Here is a 20,093-nt window from a genome sequence, read left to right on the forward strand (position 1 = left end):
CAACATCATTACTGGCAACCCCAAGTCCACGCCATTATTACTGACAGCCCCAAGTCCACACCATCATTAATTACTGACAGCCCCAAGTCCACACCATCATTACTGACAGCCCCACGTCCACACCATCATTACTGACAGCCCAACACCCACACCATCATTACTGACAGCCCCAAGTCCACTCCATCATTACTGACAGCCCCAAGTCCACACCATAATTACTGACAGCCCCAAGTCTACTCCATCATTACTGACATCTTCACATCCATCCCTTCAGTACTGATATCATGTCGTCCTCATCAGTACTGACACCACCACACCCATCTTTCAATACTGAGACCACCATACCCACCCCATCAATATTGCCACCACTGTGTCCACCTCATCATTACTGACATCACCATGTCTACCCCATCTTTCCTGACAGTACCAAGTCCTCCCCCACTTCTATAACCCAAAATTGACAGAATAGATGACAGCATTGCCTTTTTTCCATCCCTCTGGTGTTTTGGTGACAGTTTGCAGATATATTTTATATACTTTTCCCTGGTCTTGGTACAAGGCCACACACATCAACATTCACTTTTTCATCTCACCCAGGGCCATGCATGTCATCACTCACTCATTCATTTCAAATTTGGCTCAGGCATCAGACACAGACTGCAGATGTTTCTTAGCTCCTTATCGTGGCTGTGGGTCCCTGGACATGCTCAATATGGTGAATGCTAATGCTGTCTCTGGATTGTGCATAATTCATTTTTTTAACACAGGGATTTCATCTTCAAACAGGACAGCTGGAGAATGAGACTTACCAAAGTCCCTAGATTGCAGAGGAGAAGAGCTTCTGGCAATTCAGTTGATAAGATGCCAGAAATTTGCCATTTTGCATTTCCCTTATCCTTGCCCCTTATCCTTGTAGAAAGCAAAATTTTACACACACTCATGCCAAGACTATAGAGACTAATAAATTACATTTTAATTTTGGATTACATTGGTTGGTTCTATATATGGCATGTCCACTGCAATATGTATGCTAAAGCTATTATTGACTCTAAGTTTTATGTGAATCAGCCGTTTAGGTATTGAGAAGTATAAAGTCCTTGACTGAAGATGATTGGTTCTTGGTGGCCGGAGTTTTATAACCTAAGAATAAGAACATAAAATTTTATAATAAAGCAGGCCATTCAGGCATGAGAAAATTTAATAAGCATATCCATCACTAGCACTGTATAAGATGGAGAAAAGACAACTCAGCATTTTGTGTTCCTAAAAACATTTGCTGATGGTCTAAAACCAACAAACTGAGGAGACATTTAGGGTCAATTGTAGTGTAGCAATTGACAATAAATATATACAGGGGGGAGCTCATCCAATGCTGCCTGGCCTGGTGTCAGCAAAGATAAACTATGTGGTAATAGATAGGTAATGGAGAATCTATAAGAGCAAATAGACGGAGAGGCTGGGAAAATTATAGCCTGAAGTATAGACTATGTGGTAGAGTAGATAGAAATTAATATTAATAAGTAGGGCTAGGTGATACTTCAAGGCATCCAAGTTACAGCATGGTATGAGATTGAACCAAGAGAGGGAGCTCGATCATTCTGTGAACTTCAGGAGGGAGAAAGAGAACATAAATGCAAATCGATTATGAACTAGATAATTACGAAATTACTGTAAGAATGCACTAGTAGAAGTGTAAGCGCTCAATGAAAAGGCTCCAAGGCACAATGCTGTGGCAGAATATGTAAAAGATTTGTAGAAAAGTGCACACAACCATGAGAGTGACCCTGGATAGACCGCCCTCAAACAGAGCAGAGAACAACAAAACGCATGCAGTGGCAAGGTGATAGCACCATCAGTTAAGGTGACCAGACAGCCCTATGTTTTCATCTACCCATACCACATGCATTTAACTATAGAATTGTCTAAAAATATACATTTTAACCTATACTTGAACATAGAGACTGTGTGTCTGAAGGCCAGGATTGAAAAGGAATGTTGTTCCAAAAGACAAGACCTCTGTAGAAGTAACTGATGCCCATCATGATTTTAGCCATTTTTGGAACTTTCAAATAGCCAGTACTTTGCGGTTGAAGTAATCCTGTTGGAGAGTAAGTCTCAAGTACTCAACAGACATTCTGGAGCAAGGTAATTTAAAGCTGTGCAAATCAAGAGAAGAACCTTTAAGTCAATTGTAATCTGAACAGGCAACTAATGAAGAGATGTGATTATCAGACTGATATGGTCATATTCCTTGTTTCTTACATGAACCAAAGAATAAGAACCTTAAAGACCTGTATAAGAACCCTTGCACCCTTCTGTACCAGTTGGAGACATTTCTAGGTCCAGATAGCAAAGCATTACAGTAGTTCAGCTGAGAGGACTGAAAAGCAAGAACCATTAAGCAGGGACAATGAGGGGGAATTTTGCATTAAGCAGGGACTATTTTTTAAAAGTGCAGTAATTTCTAAACGGTGAAATCAAAATGTATAAAAATACTCTTTAATAAAAGCCGAGAATCTGTACTTCAACCACATGTGAATTGTTTGATGAGGCCACTGTACAGTACTGTGCAAAAGTTAAAGACCACCGTTTATTTTATTTCCCTTTAACAGCCAATATTTGCAAGTTATTTATTTTTCAGTGTCAGAAAATTATGTAGCAAATGTATGTTTAACACAATATTACACAAAAACTTTCACAATTTTTTAAATATTGAATTATTCAGTATTTAGTGTATTCAGCCTTTGCTCTAATTACAGCTTCCATTCTTTTTGGAAGACTTTCAGCTTTCAGGAGAGTTTTTTAAATAAATATTTTTTCCATGTTGATGTCTCTAAACCACTGAAGGTTTTAACATTGTCATTGGCGCTTTTGGTAACAACTTTTTTTGGGAGGACACAGCTGTTTTTTGTTGATTGTAAGGATTTTAGACTTAAAGTGGTAGTAGGATGCACAAAGGAAAGAGTGGACAAATACTGATAGACTTGATATTATATGTAGTGGTGGATACTTTTCTTGAATTATTGTCTGACCCTGAAAAAAAAAAAATTGCTGAAAAAAGGTTTGCTGAAAAAAATGGCAGATTTGACTGGAAATTGAATAGACGAAAGGGTGAACTTTTGCACTGTCCTGTATATTCTAAGGTGAAAGATGGCCACTCTTGCTATACTATCAGACCCATATTTACTAAGCATGCTACAAATTACCGTGAGAGCTGAAAAACTATGCGCAGCTGGAATTTGAGACACATGTTGTTCCAGTGGGAAGAAAAACTGTATGGGAGGAAATCTCAGCTAAAGTAGGGAAGAGTCGTCATAAATGTAACAGTTTTTGGATTTTGCTCATTTACTCAGAAAATATTTAACCTAGCACAATTAAATTTTACTTCGAACTGCTTTGACATGTCTGTAGTCATTAGCCATTTCAATTACATTCATAACTTAATCTAGAAGATACAATTAAAACCAACTTACATGCAGTCCGGTGTTATGTTACATTCATGCCACTGAGTTAGTATGATTTCAACAGGTGCGGAATAACAGTAAATGAAAATGTGTGTACGCAGGTTTTTTTCTGCACATACTAATGTTAATGAAGGAACCACATTCCCAATAGTAACAAGAAACCAGCCACACCCTCAGATTATGAAACATGGGGCTTTATTCATGAAAAGACTGTGCATACACATTTATGCACAAGCAACTTCGGGAGGTAGTGAGTCAGTCAACACCCAGGTAGCTTACCATGCAGACCAATCTGATGTGTGCTTATTATAAATGCCTGTGACCAGGTGGCTGTTTCTTTTACAGTTTTCACTTGGAGCATCCAGAAGTTGAGGCTTTGTCAACGCAGCAAGCAAATTAACATTAAATACTGAAATAAGTCAAACACGTTGATAAGTAAAATTAATTTCTTTAATAAATAGTAACCCCTTAAGTCACACTGGCTCTTATTCAGACCTGAGCGAGTTTATTTGAATGAAGTTCATTTTACAGAGAAATTCTGTTTACAGAGAAATTTACAATCAATCTGTTCCCACAATATACCATTTGAAAGTGTACAAACTCAGTTTTATCTCTCTAAACAATTCAGTATCTTTATCACAGCATGGATCCAGTGAATTAAATTAACAGTCATTTGTAGTCCCAAAAATGTGCATGGAGAAGCATCAATAGAAAGTCCAATGTTTACTTACGGAGTGTAGCACAGTGGGTAAGGAACTGGGCTCGTAACCAAAAGGTCGCAGGTTCGATTCCCGGGTAAGGACACTGCCGTTGTACCCTTGAGCAAGGTATTTAACTGGAATTGCTTCAGTATATATCCAGCTGTATAAATGGATACAATGTAAAATGCTATGTAAAAAGTTGTGTAAGTCGCTCTGGATAAGAGCGTCTGCTAAATGCCTGCAATGCAATATAATACTTACCAATTCTCCTGATTAATTATCATTGTTGTCTGTTTCCCTCAGTACAGCCAATAGGACCAGCTGTGCACCAGCAACAGCTCAACCTGGTCAGTATAAGTTCTGCCCAGTACACAGCCAGCCAATGGCAAGCTATTATAGTGATGATAAAAATAAAAAAAGTTACGCACCGGCAATAAAAGTTCTTTATGTCTAAAAAAGGTTTTTGTTTTACAGCAAAAAAATGTTTTGCAATGCAGAAGTCTAAACAGAAGACTCAAAATTTGGAGGCCTTGTATGAAATCACTCATCTGATATTTCTGGGGAGGACAGTGAAAATAACTTTGACCCCACATTAGAGGGCATGTTAAATGAAGGACTTGATCCCATTTTATATCCTTGAGCATGTAAATACATTCTCAAAATATATTTATTATTATTCAGTACACTTAAATAAGGAGTTGGGCTGATTTTGAATTAAGAATGTGGCGTGAAATTGTGAACATGTTTGACATGTTGATGGGGGTCAGGTATTTGACAGAAACTTCAATTAATGGACCTCAATCAATGGATTATTAAAGTAGATAGTTAAAGCAGTTATTTTCTGCAATCTTCCAGGGATGCTGCTGCAAGAGGTGACAAAGGCAGAGCTAGGAGAGGGAGGTAGAGAGGGGGTAGAAGGAGAAGGAGTGGGAGGGGGAGGATGCCCGGCTGTGGAAATTGTATGTCTTCCTCTAACATATAGTATACAATATATCTTATTTTATTCCTCAAAACACCCATATCATTTGGTTATTAAGTGTCCTTTTGGAGTCTCCAAATGGCCTTTTTGGAAACCCCCCTTGACATAGCTTTAAAAAAGCCATGCAGAATGCTCATTGTTGATGTGGCTGCAATGCATTGTGTTTATAGGTGGGAAAAAGAACTTCCAATTCTACTGTGTTTGAGCTTCTGTTACTTTCTTTCAATATTTAGGGTAATTTGGACTCTTGAAAAACAAATGTCCATGGGTTACCTTTAAGAAGAGGCTAGGATTATGTAGTCAAAAGGCTTCATGAATAGTAACTATTTTATTTTGGCTGTGTCATTTTCACGCTTGTGTTAGATACAGAAAGGGTTAAACATTTTAAACATTTAAAATTCCTAAGGCCTCCCAAAAAGGATACTACATGTAGATGGTTTTCAGGACCATCTAGCGTTCCTTATCTCCAAATCTGAAGCCTTCTGCATGACCTCCGAGGGTACCAACCATCTTGTTTTCTCTTTAGATGGCATCCTCAAAACTTATAACTGCAAAAAAGAAAATCCCTTTCATGTCCCATTCCTCTGGTGCGGTTTTCAGTATCTCCACAATATTACTGCCAGTATGGTTCTCGTTCATTGATCTTGTCTGCAAAACATGTGAAATCAAATCTCCTCAGAGATACAACTAAACTATATGGACGCAGATCTTTACACATAAAAAGTACCACCGAATCAGTAATCTTCTGTGCACAAGCTGAGGTAGATAGAGGCTTGGAGGGGATTCTATCTACCAGTGTAGTTTGCCTTGGGTCCACAGGTTTCAGATGAGGTTGCTGTGCTATTTTGTGTGGTGTCTTGTTGAGTTCACAATTTGGTTTTATTTCCTGAATATTTTATTGAAGTATGACAAAGCTTGGAAACGGCATTAGGTTTATCTAAATCTTTCCTCACTGTATCGTTTTTAAAACTGAAATGCACCCAAGTCAACTTTGAAAGATGAAAACACTGCTCTATTTTGCGCCATGCTCGCTTTTGAAAATTTGCAATTGGGTGCCGGGAGGCAACTAGTGTTTTAACGCTACAGTGACGTCTACGGGAGGAGAGGTTGGAGGTTATTTAATCACAGGAATTTGAGGAAAATTTAAGGACATTAAAAATCTGTTTAAAACCTGAGTAATGTATCATTACGATGGGCTGGAAAATCAATACAGTATCGCGGAGAAATGCACATCCCTACTTATTACACATCTTGTCTATTTTATACATCATTTTTGATCAAGAGTGCCAATAATTGCACTAAATAAATAAATAAATAAATTGTGCCAATCAAGAGTGCCAATAATTCTGGACCTGATCGTATGACCCATCTATAACAGTTTTTAAGAGTAGGCTCAAGACCTTTCTGTTCTGTTTGGCTTTTTAAAGCGCTGCACGGCACTGTTATTTGCAATTTTACCTTTTCTTTTATTCTTTTCTTTTTCTAATTTATGTATCTTTTGAAATAAATTTTAAACTGTTTTATCTTTTCTTTTGTATTTTTAAACTGATTTTAAACTGTTTTCAGTTCTTAAGTTGCATTTTTCTTAAATTGCACTTTTGCTGGTCTTTTTTCATATATATGTCTTTGTTCTTAATCTTTTCTGGAACTTGCAGAGGGAGCTCCCTCCCTGTGTACCTAGCACTCCTGACTAGAGTGTTCCACCACATAACTCCACCACATAACTAGGGTTATATCCGGGGATTAAATTGGGATTTGGGAGGTGGGTGGACCCTGAGATCCGATGGGAGGTGGGTGAAAAAAGGTACAAACCAATGAATGTCTCAGCTCAAAATAGTTGTATGTTCAATGTATTGTGCACATAATTGTAATTAGGGAAAACAATGTTTTAAAAAAGAATGTGTACTATTGATGCAAGTTTTTACATTAAATATTTCAAGTTTATTGAGTGTCATTAATGCTGAGAATTTTTTTTACCCACGAAAATAATCGGTCATCCTCCTCTTTTGTCCTCCCTTTCTTCCTCCTTTATCTATCTTTCTTAGCGGCGACTGGTGAGCTGAAAATTGGTGGGGCGCAAAACATTAATCTTAAACTGCTTTAATTTATTTTCAGTGATTAACAAGCATGCAAACAATCTGACTAAGCAATTGGAAAGGGACACACAGCTTCTTCGCCTTGTGTTAGGGAGATTAAATGATAAATGTGATTTAGAAAAATTCGTTTTAATCATTAAGCAGTGGCGGAATCTTCCCCTGATTTTCCTTGAGTATCAATACAATTAATCCACAAAATAGGCTACTCAATACTATCATATATAGCCAGCTCTCCCCAAATAGGCAGTTTTAGCGAGTAGCCTAGGTCTTATAGCCTACATTTATTTTCATTTGCAGTACGAAATTGTGCACATTTTTAATCAACATTATTTGCAAATACATGCACTTCTTTCTCCGCACTCGTATTCATGGCAAATATCTGCAATGCGTAGATTGTAAACAAAATTGAACTGCAGGTTTTGTTTTTGCTGGTTATTCTGAAAGCTAACACGGTAGACAACAGACTGGTGTATCTTGTAGACTACTTGGTGATTAAAATGGATTTTTAACGGATAAATTGAATTTATGATTTAATCCCCCTAACACGGTATGAAGATGATGTGTGTTAGGCTACTTGCAATTTGATTAGTCAGATCGTTGGACCGCTTGATAATAAAGGAAAATTACTAATGAAAACAGGTTGAGATCAACGATTAGTTTAAAGGACAGTTTTGCGCGCCACCAATTTGCAGCTCACCAGTCACCGCTACCTGCTGATTTTGCTTAAGAAATCAAAGTTGCCGTTAATAACAGCCGGCGTTCGTGGGGGCTGTTTACTCATCTCTCTTTAATATGTTGCATAGATTAAATTACATGGTAATGAAATTACCTACCGCGTCCGCTTCCAAACAATCAAGACAATCAACAATATTTTTCTTTCTGTGCCTGTCTATATAAACGACTGTTCCTCCTGAGTTTTTTTTCTTCGGATTTTTAATTGGTCGAGCGAATAACTGGCTAGAGGGAACACATGGACTGGAGCACACGAAAAATGGACTGGATTGTCATAGTTACTTGTAAAACTGCCGGTCAAAATTATTTATTTATTTACCAAAGGTGGGTGGATGCCGTCCATCCGTGTCCACCCCCAATCCAATGGTTATATCTTGGGAGAGTTAGAAGTCTCCGACATACAACAAGTTTCCAGGCGCAGCCTGAGAAGAACTCCTAGCTACTTGAATGTTTATTTACTTTTTACTACTTTTAAAATTTATTTTATGTATTTTAAATGTACTGTCAAATCAATCTTTCTTTTTTTCACTATTCTGTAACGCACTTTGAATTGCATTCAATTGTATGAATATGTGCTATACAAATAAACTTGACTTGACTTGACACAGAATGAAAGCAGTCAAAACAGGGCATTACCTTCTTCTACATGCATGGCAAGCGTCTTTGGAAGCTTCTGCATTTCAGTAAATTGTCAATCACATATGCCAAATGAGTAATGAGGCAGAGAGGAGGGTGTAGTTGGCACATGACATGGAAATGAATCCTGTGCGATTTCTTTATGCCACTATGCCTACAGCGTGTGCTGAGTATCAAGATTCTGCTGATTAGGCCGTAGGAGTCCTATGTATTCACATGTTGACATTTTAGCAGATGCTTCTGTTCAGAGTGATTTATACACATTAACTTTTATATATACAGCTTCATAATATTTGGGTCAAATACATATATTTCTTTCTTGATTTAGCTCTGGATGCCACAATTTTAGGTTTGTAACCAAGCAATTCACATAATATAACATAATGACAAGAACAGGCTATTCAACCCAACAATGCTCGCCATTTTTCTGACAAAATTACTGCTCTGATTACCTACAGACTAGATAGTACTCTAACACCGTATCAAGCCTAGAGTTTCTGCCTCTACTACGTAACCTTGCAGGCTATTCTGCACATTGACTACTCTCTGTGTGAAAAATTATTTCTAATGCCTGTATGGGAAATACCTTTTGCTAATGATCCCTTGTTCTACTAACAGAACTCAACTCAAAGAATCTCTTGTAGTTCACTTTGTTGATCCCCTTTATAAATTTAAAAGCCTCGATCAAATCACCCCTGAGTCTCCTTAAGCTTGAAGAGGTTAAGTCTTCCCTCACAGCTTTTATCTTTCATACCGGGAATCAATTTGGTTGCTCTTCTTTGAACTTTTTCCAGAGCCTCTATATCTTTCTTGAAGTACGGCCCCCAGAACTGCGCACAATACTGTTAGTGTGGTCTATCAATTATATAAGAAAAACTGCCTTGGATTTATACTCAGTACTTTTGGCTATTTTATTTGCCACATGTAGAACTTTACATTTGGCTATATTAAATTTCATTTGCCCACTTGTGGATTTTATTTAAATCTTCTTAGATTACTTTAGTAGATTCCAAACTATTAGCTGGGCCTCCCAGTTTTGTATCATCTGCAAATTTAACTGGTGTACTTTCTATGTCCCTGTCAAGGTCATTGATATAAATGAGGAAGTGAATTGGTCCCAGTACCAATCCTTGTGGGACTCTACTTCCAACAGTTCCCAGCTGAGATAATATCCCTCCTACTACTGCTCTTTCTTATGTATTGGTATTATATTACCTTGCTTCCAGTTCTCAGGTATTTCTCCAGTTCCTAAGAACTGTCTAAATATACCTGCCAGTGGTTTAAAAATGATCTCAGCTAACTCTGAGTACTCTTGGGTATATACCTTCAGGGCCTGCAGCCTTATTTGTCTTTAAGTATTTCATCCAGTATTTGCTTGTCCTCTATTTCAATATCTGATTCTGAGTACTGAATACAGAGGTGTCACTAGCGGGGTGCGGGGGGGTGCGGACCGCACCGGGTGACACCATCAGAGGGGGGTGACCGAAATGACTGGCAATACATTTTTTGTGCAGTGTTTTGTGTAGCGACGAGTTGAAACAGCTAATTTCTCCGATGTAGTTTGCTGCCGGTTTATGTAATTAGCGGTATTAATGTGACGAGAAGCGCTTTGTTGTTTAAATTCATAACACACAATTCGTAGCACCCACACCCACCAGAACCCCACCCCCACCCCCACCCCCACCCCCCCGTTGACAACGTCGGGTGTCACCAACCCTATTGACGCCACTGACTGAATATGCCTTCCAGTCTATTAGTAACCTATTCTCTGGTAAAACTCTCAACAAATTAACTATTTAAGGCATCGGCAATATCTTTATTCTTAGAAAGCAATGTTCCTTCTTCATTCCTGATGCACTTGTTATCCTCTTTGACTTTCCTTTTCATACTACAGTATTGAAAGAGACGTCAAGGATTACTTTTAGCATCTTGGGCAATTTGCCTTTCAAAGAGCCTCTTGGCTTCCCATAGTTCTTTTTTAACCTTAGCAAGCTATTACAATATTGAGCATTATTACTCTCAGTGCTGTCATTTTTATATATCTTATGCAGTTTTGTTTTTTTCTCAACTCTCCTGTATGGTTTGTTCTCCACTGGTGAGAGCGCTTCTTCAATTTACATTTCCTTACCTTTGGATTAAATTTATATTGTGCCTCAAGAATAACCCTTTTGAAACTTTTCATTCACAGTCTTAAGAAGTTGCACCCAGTCAGTATATTACTTAAATAGTGTATTCTTGCATGTTGTTGAAATTGGGTCGTCCAGAATTTAAAATTCTGGCGATAGAGGAGGCCTTGTTTATTTGTCATAATACATCAAATTTAACTGCAGAATGATCGCTAGTCCCAAGTGGCTCAATCAGGGGCGTCGTAGTGAGGGGAAAAGTGGGACTGACCACCCAGGGCCCGAATGGAGGGAGGGCCCTCAAAAGGCCTGGAATGATGCGTGAGAGACATGGATCAAGAGAGGGAGGGGGCCCGCAGAGACTGCTTATGTAAAGGGCCCAGAATTTTGTGCTACACCCCTGGGCTCAATTACCTTTATGCTACAAATTCTGCCCGGATCATTACATAGCACCAGATCCAGAAATGATTTCCCTCTTGTAAGCTGATTGACATACTGTGCCAAAAAGAGTCATTTACAATATCTAAAAATTCCTCCTCACTTTTTTTTTTAATAGTAGGGTAATTGAAGTCACCCATAATAATAGTCTGACAATCCTGACAAGCTTGTTTTATGTTTCTACGTGATTAAAGTACAGACTCTCAGATTTTATTAAAGGGTATTTTTATGCATTTTGGTTTCACCATGTAAAAATAATAGCATGTTTCATACATAGACCCCCCATTTCAGGGCACCAAAATTTTTAGGACAAATGGCTTCACAGGTGTTGTTGATTCGTCAGATGTGTTCAGTTGCTTCCTTAGTGCAAGTATAAGAGAGCTTTCAGTATCTAATCTTGATTCAAGGCTTTTTATTGCCTTTGGAGTCTGTTACTGCCGTTTGTCAACATGAGAACCAATGTAGTGCCAATGAAAATCAAGGAAGCCATTATAAGGCTAAGAAAAGGTAAAAAAACAGTCAGAGACATAAGCCAGACCTTAGGCTGAAAAATTGACTGTTTGGAAGAAAAAGAGCACTGGTGAGCTCAGTAATCACAAAGGGCCTGGTAGGCCAAGAAAGACCTCTACAGTTGATGACAGAATAATTTTTTCCATTATGAAGAATATTCCCCAACTACTGTCCACAGATGACTTCAGGAACTGAGCTATAGAGGCTAAACTACAAGGTGTAAACCACTAGTTAACTGCTAAAAACAGTACCTAAAAGAGCCTGTAGAGTTCTGGAAAAAGGTCTTGTGGACAGATGAGACCAAGATTCACTTGTATGAGAGTGATGACAAAAGCAAAGTGTAGAGGCCAAAAGGAACTGCCTCAGATCCAAAGCATTCCCCCTCATCTTTGAAACATGGTGTTGGGGATGTTATAGTTTGGCCATGTACTGTATGTCTGCCACTGGTGGAGGTTCACTTGTCATCACTGATGATGTAACTTCTGATAACAGCAGCAGAATAAAGTAAGTTTACAGAAGCATCTTGTCTGCTCAAGTTGAACCTAATGCCTCAAAACTCATTGGACAGTGCGTCATCCTACAAGAAGAAACTGATCCCAGACATACTGCTGAAGCAACAAAGGAGCTTTTCAAGCCAAATACAGGAGAATTCTTGACTGGCCAAGTTGTTTGTCTGATCTGTGATCTGTGTTTCATATGCTGAAGAGAAATCACCAGAGAAGACACTCAGCACCTGGTGATGTCAATGGGTCACAGACTTCAATCAGTCATTGCATGCAATGAATATGCAAAGAAGTACTAAACATGATTACTTTAATTTACATAAATGAATATGTCCCAAACATTATGGTGCCCTGAAATGGGGGCTATATATAAGAAGTGTTGTAATTTCTACATGGTGAAATTAAAGTGTGCAAACCTTTAAATAAAAGTTGGGAATGTGCACTACGTGTGAATTGTTTGATTACAAATCTAAAATTGTGCAGTACACAGACAAATTTTTTTTTCCCCCAAGCGTTATTGAGCTCACATACATACAGTCCATGCCGACAGCAAGATATTTTACTGAAGCAGTTCATTTTAAGTGCTTTGCTCAAGGGTAAAACAGCTGCACTCCTGCTGGGAACTGAACCCACAACCTTCAAGTTACAAGCCTACTTCTCAAACCATTACGCCTGTGCCACACCGCTTACCTCACCTGTGCGTGACGGCTACCTCGCTGAACTGCTGCGGCTCACACGAATGTGCGTGTCCACACCGCCAGTGTTGCTGCTGCGGCGTTGCTACCACCAGCCCTATTTTTCTACATTGAGTTTACCTTTGATAATGGCCATCAGAAAAAAAAATAGAAAAAAAAAATAGAATGTTTGATTTAATTTCACTATGAATTTAATTTATATTTAGTTTAGACAGAAAAAGGTTAAGAAGCGTGTGCTCAATTGTAAACAAAATAATATTTATATTTGTTCATGTTTGTGACATATTCAGATATAGCCTAGACATTATAGTGAAAGGTGTCAGTTATGTAATGTTGCTGGTATGATGTCAATTTGACTGTCAACAGATCTTTTCACTGTCTATTTTCGCTGAGAACCGCACACCATGCGCATGAAAAATAGGCTCCATGCCGAAACTCTAGATGACGCGCCTCTGCAGCGAGGCACGAACCGCGCCTCAGACGCACGTTTCACGTAGGCTGTGTGGCTGCACTAACCTGTTAACATGGGCGCCGAAATGAAAAGCAAGAGGTTCCACGACCGTCACGCACAAGTGAGGTAAGTGGTGTGCCACAGGCTTTACAGTTTTAAACACATTTCCTGAAACTACACCTAATTTTCTCAAAGCTCTGAACACAAAACACAACTGGTTAACCATTTTCTAAAAGGCCCACAAATCTCTTGCAAAATAAAACAGCATTCAAAATGATGTTATGTTTTCTCAAAATTGAACCTTTTCACCAAACGATGCACACATGCAATAATCACACTGCCCACCAATTGTGTTAAATGAAAAATGCTGAAAACCTTTTCTTATCATGTGTCCCGTGTTACACTTCCTAGTTACGTATACTGTATATCCTCAGATATTGAAGTTATACTTAAATTCAACAACAAAAGATTGTTTCATTGCCTTGTTCTATCCCATTTAATAAAGGATTTTTTCACTTGGAGACAGAGCGCCTTGGCCTTTTTCCCTGGTATCGCTCTTTTTAAGTTTATTTACTTTCCGGTAGCGGTGTCTTCTTCAAGGACTGTTGTTCAGTGTTTGTCTACCTGCCTTACCAATGAGCTCCTGTTGTTCCTAGGCCCAAGCAGAGGTTTTTTTCAGTTGTTTCAAAAAAGAACAGAATTGTTTGTTTTTATTTGGCTTGCATAGATCGAACACCAGGAAACAAACAGTAGACATACCCTAGAGTAAACATTATTTTACTGTTAATGAAGTTTAGATACAGTTTTTACAATTGGTTACAAGAATTTCTCAACATTCAGTTAACCTTTTCAAAACTTTACTCTACATTCATGTCAGGCCACAGATTCTCATCCACATCACATGCAATATGTTCTCTGAACAAGCATAGGAGGAAATATTGCTTGGCATGACTGATTCGCCCTACAAAGGATTCTGCTTTAATATCCCCATATGCCTCCTCCTCAGTCTGGATAAGGGCATACCTTCAGGGGAATTTTGGTTGTATACCTTCCACCGCCATGCTGCAAAAGGAAACTACAGGGCTTAGGAATGGAGAATAAGGTGGGAGATGTAATTGAAAATTGTGGGGTTTTAATGACCCAATTTCAGACCACAGGAGCCCAACAGAAACCTACGTTGTCCCAAATGACCTGGGCCATCTGGTCCTCTCTGATGTGGTGGAATGAGAATGTTGTGCAGTGCGTCCAGGAAAACTAGAAGGTAGGCAGTGTTATAAGGACCAAGGATGCAGTGGAGGACCCTATGCTGGCTGATGGCTGCATATGTGGTCACATTTCCCCCATGTTGTCCAAGGGCTTAAATGATGGCTTAGTGGATGGCATGGCATGATGTTGCAACCCCATCTTCTTGTCTCGGCCAGGTTATACCCCACTTCATCAATAAAGATGATGTTTTGTGGGATGGGCAGTAGCCGAGTGCATTAATCATATGATAGGGACGTGGGGTATAATGGACGATAAGGTCTTCAACAGTGGATCCAATGTCATGAAATCATTAAAGCCATAAAGCCAAAAAAAATCTGTACAACATCAGGAGGATTCGACCATACCTGACGACGCACTCCACCCAGCTGCTCGTCCAGGCTACGGTGACCTCTCGCCTTGATTACTGCAACTCTCTCCTTGCAAGCCTGCCAGCTTGTGCCATACAGCCACTACAGATGATTCAGAATGCCGCTGCCCGACTCATCTACAACCTCCCCAAATTCTCCCACGTCACTCCTCTGCTGCGATCACTTCACTGGCTACCGGTTGCTGCCAGGATCCGGTTCAAAGCCCTGACCCTTGCCTACACTGCTGCCAACAGGACAGCCCCCATCTACTTGCAGGACATGACTCAATTCTATGTGCCTGCTCGACCACTTCGCTCTGCGGCAGCAGGGCGCCTTGTAACCCCTCCCACCCGCCCAAAGGGATCACAGAGCTTCTCCACCCTAGCTCCCCAGTGGTGGAACGAACTCCCCGTCCCTCTCCGAACCTCCCCCTCACTACCCATCTTCTGCCGTGGCCTGAAGACTCATCTCTTCAGACTATACCTAGACTAACCACCACCACGCTGTATATTTCACTCTTTTATAAAAAAAAAAAATAAAAAAAAAAAAACCCTTTTTCCTGTCACTTGTTACATGTTGCCCCATCCCTGCACTTCTTAGTAATTTGTATTTGTCCTAATACTGTAGCTTATTCTTCTGCCTAGTTGGCTTTGCAGATGTTAGGCCAGAATAGTGTTCATTGTTCTCGGCTAGAAATAGCTGTACAAAATAAGTATTGTACCTTACTGAACCCGTGTTCAGCAGTTGTCTACGACCATGAAATGCACTTTTTTTTTGTACGTCGCTTTGGATAAAAGCGTCTGCCAAATGAATGTAATGTAATGTAATAAAGCTACTGGGGAGGCTGGATTCTGTCGAGCAGGGGGGTGGGGGTGGGGGGGGGGTTCTCTTGGTTAAATCCTTCTTACATTACATTGTTGCCATTCCATTTAAAATGGATATTTATATTTATATTTATACTAGTTCCGCGATAAGGAATTAATAACGTAATTACGAAAATAACATTATTTACCTTAGATAAACATTGGATTGTGTGGCCCCCCCGAGCGGTTGTGGCCCTAAACAATCGCATAGAGCATTTATGCCACGGGCCGGCCCTGATAATGGAACACACATGCATAAAGAATCTCAGACATCCACTGACTTTCTGAGACACACATACAATCAGTCACTCACTAGCTAACTCTAACACACACACACACACACACACACACACGCACACACACACGCGCCATATGGAATATTCAGTGTTCATTATGTTTTACAATCCTCTATTCAGTAGGCCTATGGCCAGGTGAACTGTAATTCCCTGAAAGATATACCGGTATGTATACCGATAAGACCCATATTCCAATAAGATGTGGTGCTGTCCTTGGGTTGCTCAAAGTTTTTGTTTATGCCCCAAATCCTAATGCATGTTCACACAAGAGAACAGTTGATCTGTACCTGTGGTCTGAATAGTTTAATTGTGCTGTGCAATGGTCAGTCAGTACCTCTATCAGACACAATACAAATTTTGTATTTTCTTTAGCACTTCTGGCTAAAAGTCACTTAAAGATTAATGATGTCTTTATTGCTTATTTTTGCACTTCTTGTTGAATAGAATTTTGTTGGTTTCTCAGCACAATCTATGGACATGGACATCTACACAATAAATAGTCTTTTGGTTAAATCAATATATTGTTTGTTTGCATAATTACATACTCATATTTCTGTTGCAAAAGCATTTAATCAGTTATAATCAGCAATATAAACAATTTATTTCAATGTGCCAAGAGTCCACTTTTTTTTACCAGTCTCTCACATTCAGTCAGATAAAGTACTTGCTTCTTACTTGTAGACCACTAATGATGCTTTGAGCACTCCTTGCCTATTCCAAGGATTTTCTAGCATGATGTGTAGTGTGCACTTATGCACTCCTCTCCAAAGATCAGACACAAAAAATAGCTCCATAAAATTCAATCTGTCCCTGGAAATAAAATTTCTACAACTAGAACTGAAACTAAAATATATAAAAGTAAATAGAAATATCTCTGTAAAACTAACAAAACCACACTGAAAACTAACTGAAACAAAATTGAATTTCAAATGAAAATAACATAAAAGCTAATTCATAAAAATGAAAACTGTAATAATCCTGCAGAGGGTGCAGGGTTGAAGACTCATGAGCAGTTATCAGAGATGTGACATCACTAAAACTCCTGGAGAGTGAGGTGCGGGGCTCGCTGCCAGGTCAAGTGCTGAATTTTTTTCAATGGGCCACCTTCCGTTCCTAATTCTCCCAGCCCTCCATATCAGCTACTGTCCTTTTTCCACTTCAAGCCTGGGAGGTTTTGAGGAGGTGAAGGGAAATGTCCTGTATGGTGAAAATCAGAAACAGCACGGCCTACAGGATGTTTGAGAACATCAATGGCAGGGTTATCTGAGGGGTCAGATTATGGCAGGGTTTAGGTGGAGGGTGCTTTACAACCTCCCTCTCTCCAAAAGTTCAGGGGATCTACAGTGGAGGGAAATGCATGGGGCCCTGGTGACAAACACTGAATTGGATGCAAATATACAGGAGGGGTGCCCATTTTGTAGTCTACCTGAAATGGTTGTGCATGTGTTTGCAGATTGTATCTGGTTATCTTCTGTCTTTGCCTTGTTAAATTTGCTCTGTGGGAAGATGGGAGTGGGTTTTTCAATGGGATTGTAGATACTGCCGCCAATGTATATTGGTAAGAGCAAAGGCAAAAAGTGTTTTGCTTAATTTCCTTTTTGGTCTGGGTAAGCTGGCCACATGGCTTACAAGATCAAACAAAATATGGAATTGTGAGCCTGTGGGTCCAGTTTTAATGTTTAGGGGATTGGTCACTGCACATCTTAGGACGGAGTATGAATTTAATAGTTTTGTGAATGACCATGACGTATTTCAGAATGTTTAGTGTGTAGCTGGGGTTGTTTGAGTGATGATGGACAGGGAGCTTTGTATTTGATTTGGAGTAACCTGGTTTGTTTCTGTATGATCTGTATGAAAGATTGTCCATGGTGTCGTGTATTTTTTGGTGGATACTGTTTGTTGTATTTAATAGATGTATGGTGGGTAGTTTCTGGTTCTCCTGGGTTACTCCCACAGTACCTGTGGGTTGTCGTAAAGGGCTGTGGGTGTACGATGCTGTGTGGTTGGATGTGGGTGTGCTGGCTATAACTGTGAGCGTAATTTTATTTATTTGAATGTGTCCTGGGCAGCTTTGTTTGTTTGTAGGTGACATGGTTTATTAAGAAATGTCAAAAGTCTCTCTCTGTGTGGATGGTGGGAGCTAGCGTGTGTGCGTGTGTTACTATCTCTAAGGAGTCCGTGGCTTTTCCAATGGTTATATATTTTATATATATTTTACAAACCAAACAAAATTATGTATATATTTTGTTTGGTTTGTAAAGGTTGCAGACATGGATGTCCCTTTTCCCGAACTTGGATTTACTTTGGACTTTACTATGGTTTAACAGGACCCTTTCTGAATGTAAAAATGCAGAAAATTTCTATTTCTATATGGTGAATAGTAAGGTAATATACAGACATTGTGTTAAGGCATTAAACAAAAGTTAATTAAATGGAAGAGTAGACATGGTATGGAGAGAAACCCTGAAGGAAAACAGTACTGTTAAACCAATGTGGAGGCTTTTTATAAACCCCATTCAAAGAAATGATCTTCAGTGGAGAATCCTACATGGTGCTATTGCTGTCAATTCTTTCATTTCTGGCTTTCATTTCTGACTATCCAACTGTTTCCAAATTGTCCATTTTGTGGAGTGATAGAGACCATCTTTCATTGTTATGCCGGTTGCAAAAGAGGTTTTTATTTGAGGATTAATATTGTTTAATTGTTTCAGTGAGAAATGATCACAAATAGCTTTTATCTTTGGAGCTGGATACAAGAGATCAAACGCATCTAAGTGGCAACCACTCAACTTCATAGTAAGGGAGGCAAAACTGGCAATATATAAAAGTCAAAAAAGCAAAGCAAAGCAGAACATAGGTCTGACCAGGATCTAATACATTATGTGTTGCATTGGTGACAGCCTGGTTTGATAAAAAATTTATGAAGCTATGAATAGCATAGATGGTGATGACAGTGGTGTTTTTCTGATGCTATTTGTTCTGTAGTAAATGATGATTTGATCTTTAGCAGTGTTTTTAGAAAAGATTTGTTTTCTGTTTTACCCATGTTTACCTTGCTGTAGTAGAGTGGTTTTTAATGTGTACTTATTGTATTTTATTCGTATAGTATTTTTATTTATGGTATTTTCTCTTGGCACTTATTGACAGTCATGTGAATTGTGCTTCGGCAAATTTGCAAGTTTGTTCAAGACTGTAAGTCTAGGGTGTAAGGATCCTAAACTAAAACATGGACAGTCTCTTCGGAGACAGGTTTTTATGTTTCTGGATTCTCCAACCCAAACTTTGGATGTATCTTTCCGTGTCAAGTCTAAGACAGGGTACTACATGGTGTACGCAAGCTTGGGGAGTATGAAATGCTTTGAGTATGCGCTTTGCTTACCCTAGTTACAAAAAGAAAACTCGGGGGAATCCTGCAGAAAGTACCCCAGGTCCTAGCTTTGCAGCAGAGGAGGGAAGTGGTGGACAGTCTAAGCAGGGGGAGGCACAGGTTTCCTCGGTTCATAGAGATCAGACAGCACTTTCGCAACAACAACTGGGAAACGAACAAAATGAGACTGCGGGTAATTAGGCCACGGGGTTGGACACACCCACAGGGCCAAGTGGTAGAACAGAGGAATCGGACGCAGCGGCGGCAGAGGGTTCTATGGAAATAGGAGGCAGTTAGGAGATGGACTACAATTCAGAATCTGATTCATCACAGGTTGGTGATCTGTACTCAGTTGAACAGATACATATTTCATGTAGAGGACCACTTCCCAGATACAGATTTATCAGGTCATGTGCTGCTTTAAGGAAGAAGGTGGGATGTGACCTTTTGGATGAGAAGAAGCATTTTAGGCTCAGAAAAGAATGTCACGTCATTGAGGAAAAAAGTGACTAGTATAAAAAAACACAGGCCAAATCACAATAAGGTTTAAATGATGAGGTTTCATCACAGGGTGTTTTATTTCTCTTGCTGCCTATTACTGTCCATTTTTCTGGGTTCGCTATTAT

At 39.3% G+C, this 20,093-nt stretch overlaps 1 protein-coding gene across 2 annotated transcripts in view; it reads left to right on the top strand.

The window, feature by feature from the left end:
• vwc2 (von Willebrand factor C domain containing 2) overlaps positions 1–20,093 on the top strand; it is a 90,128-nt gene that overhangs the window by 58,087 nt on the left and 11,948 nt on the right. The gene's annotated exons all lie outside the window — the stretch shown is intronic.

This window comes from Anguilla anguilla, chromosome 1, assembly GCF_013347855.1.
Source record: "Anguilla anguilla isolate fAngAng1 chromosome 1, fAngAng1.pri, whole genome shotgun sequence".
Taxonomy (NCBI): Eukaryota; Metazoa; Chordata; class Actinopteri; order Anguilliformes; family Anguillidae; genus Anguilla; species Anguilla anguilla.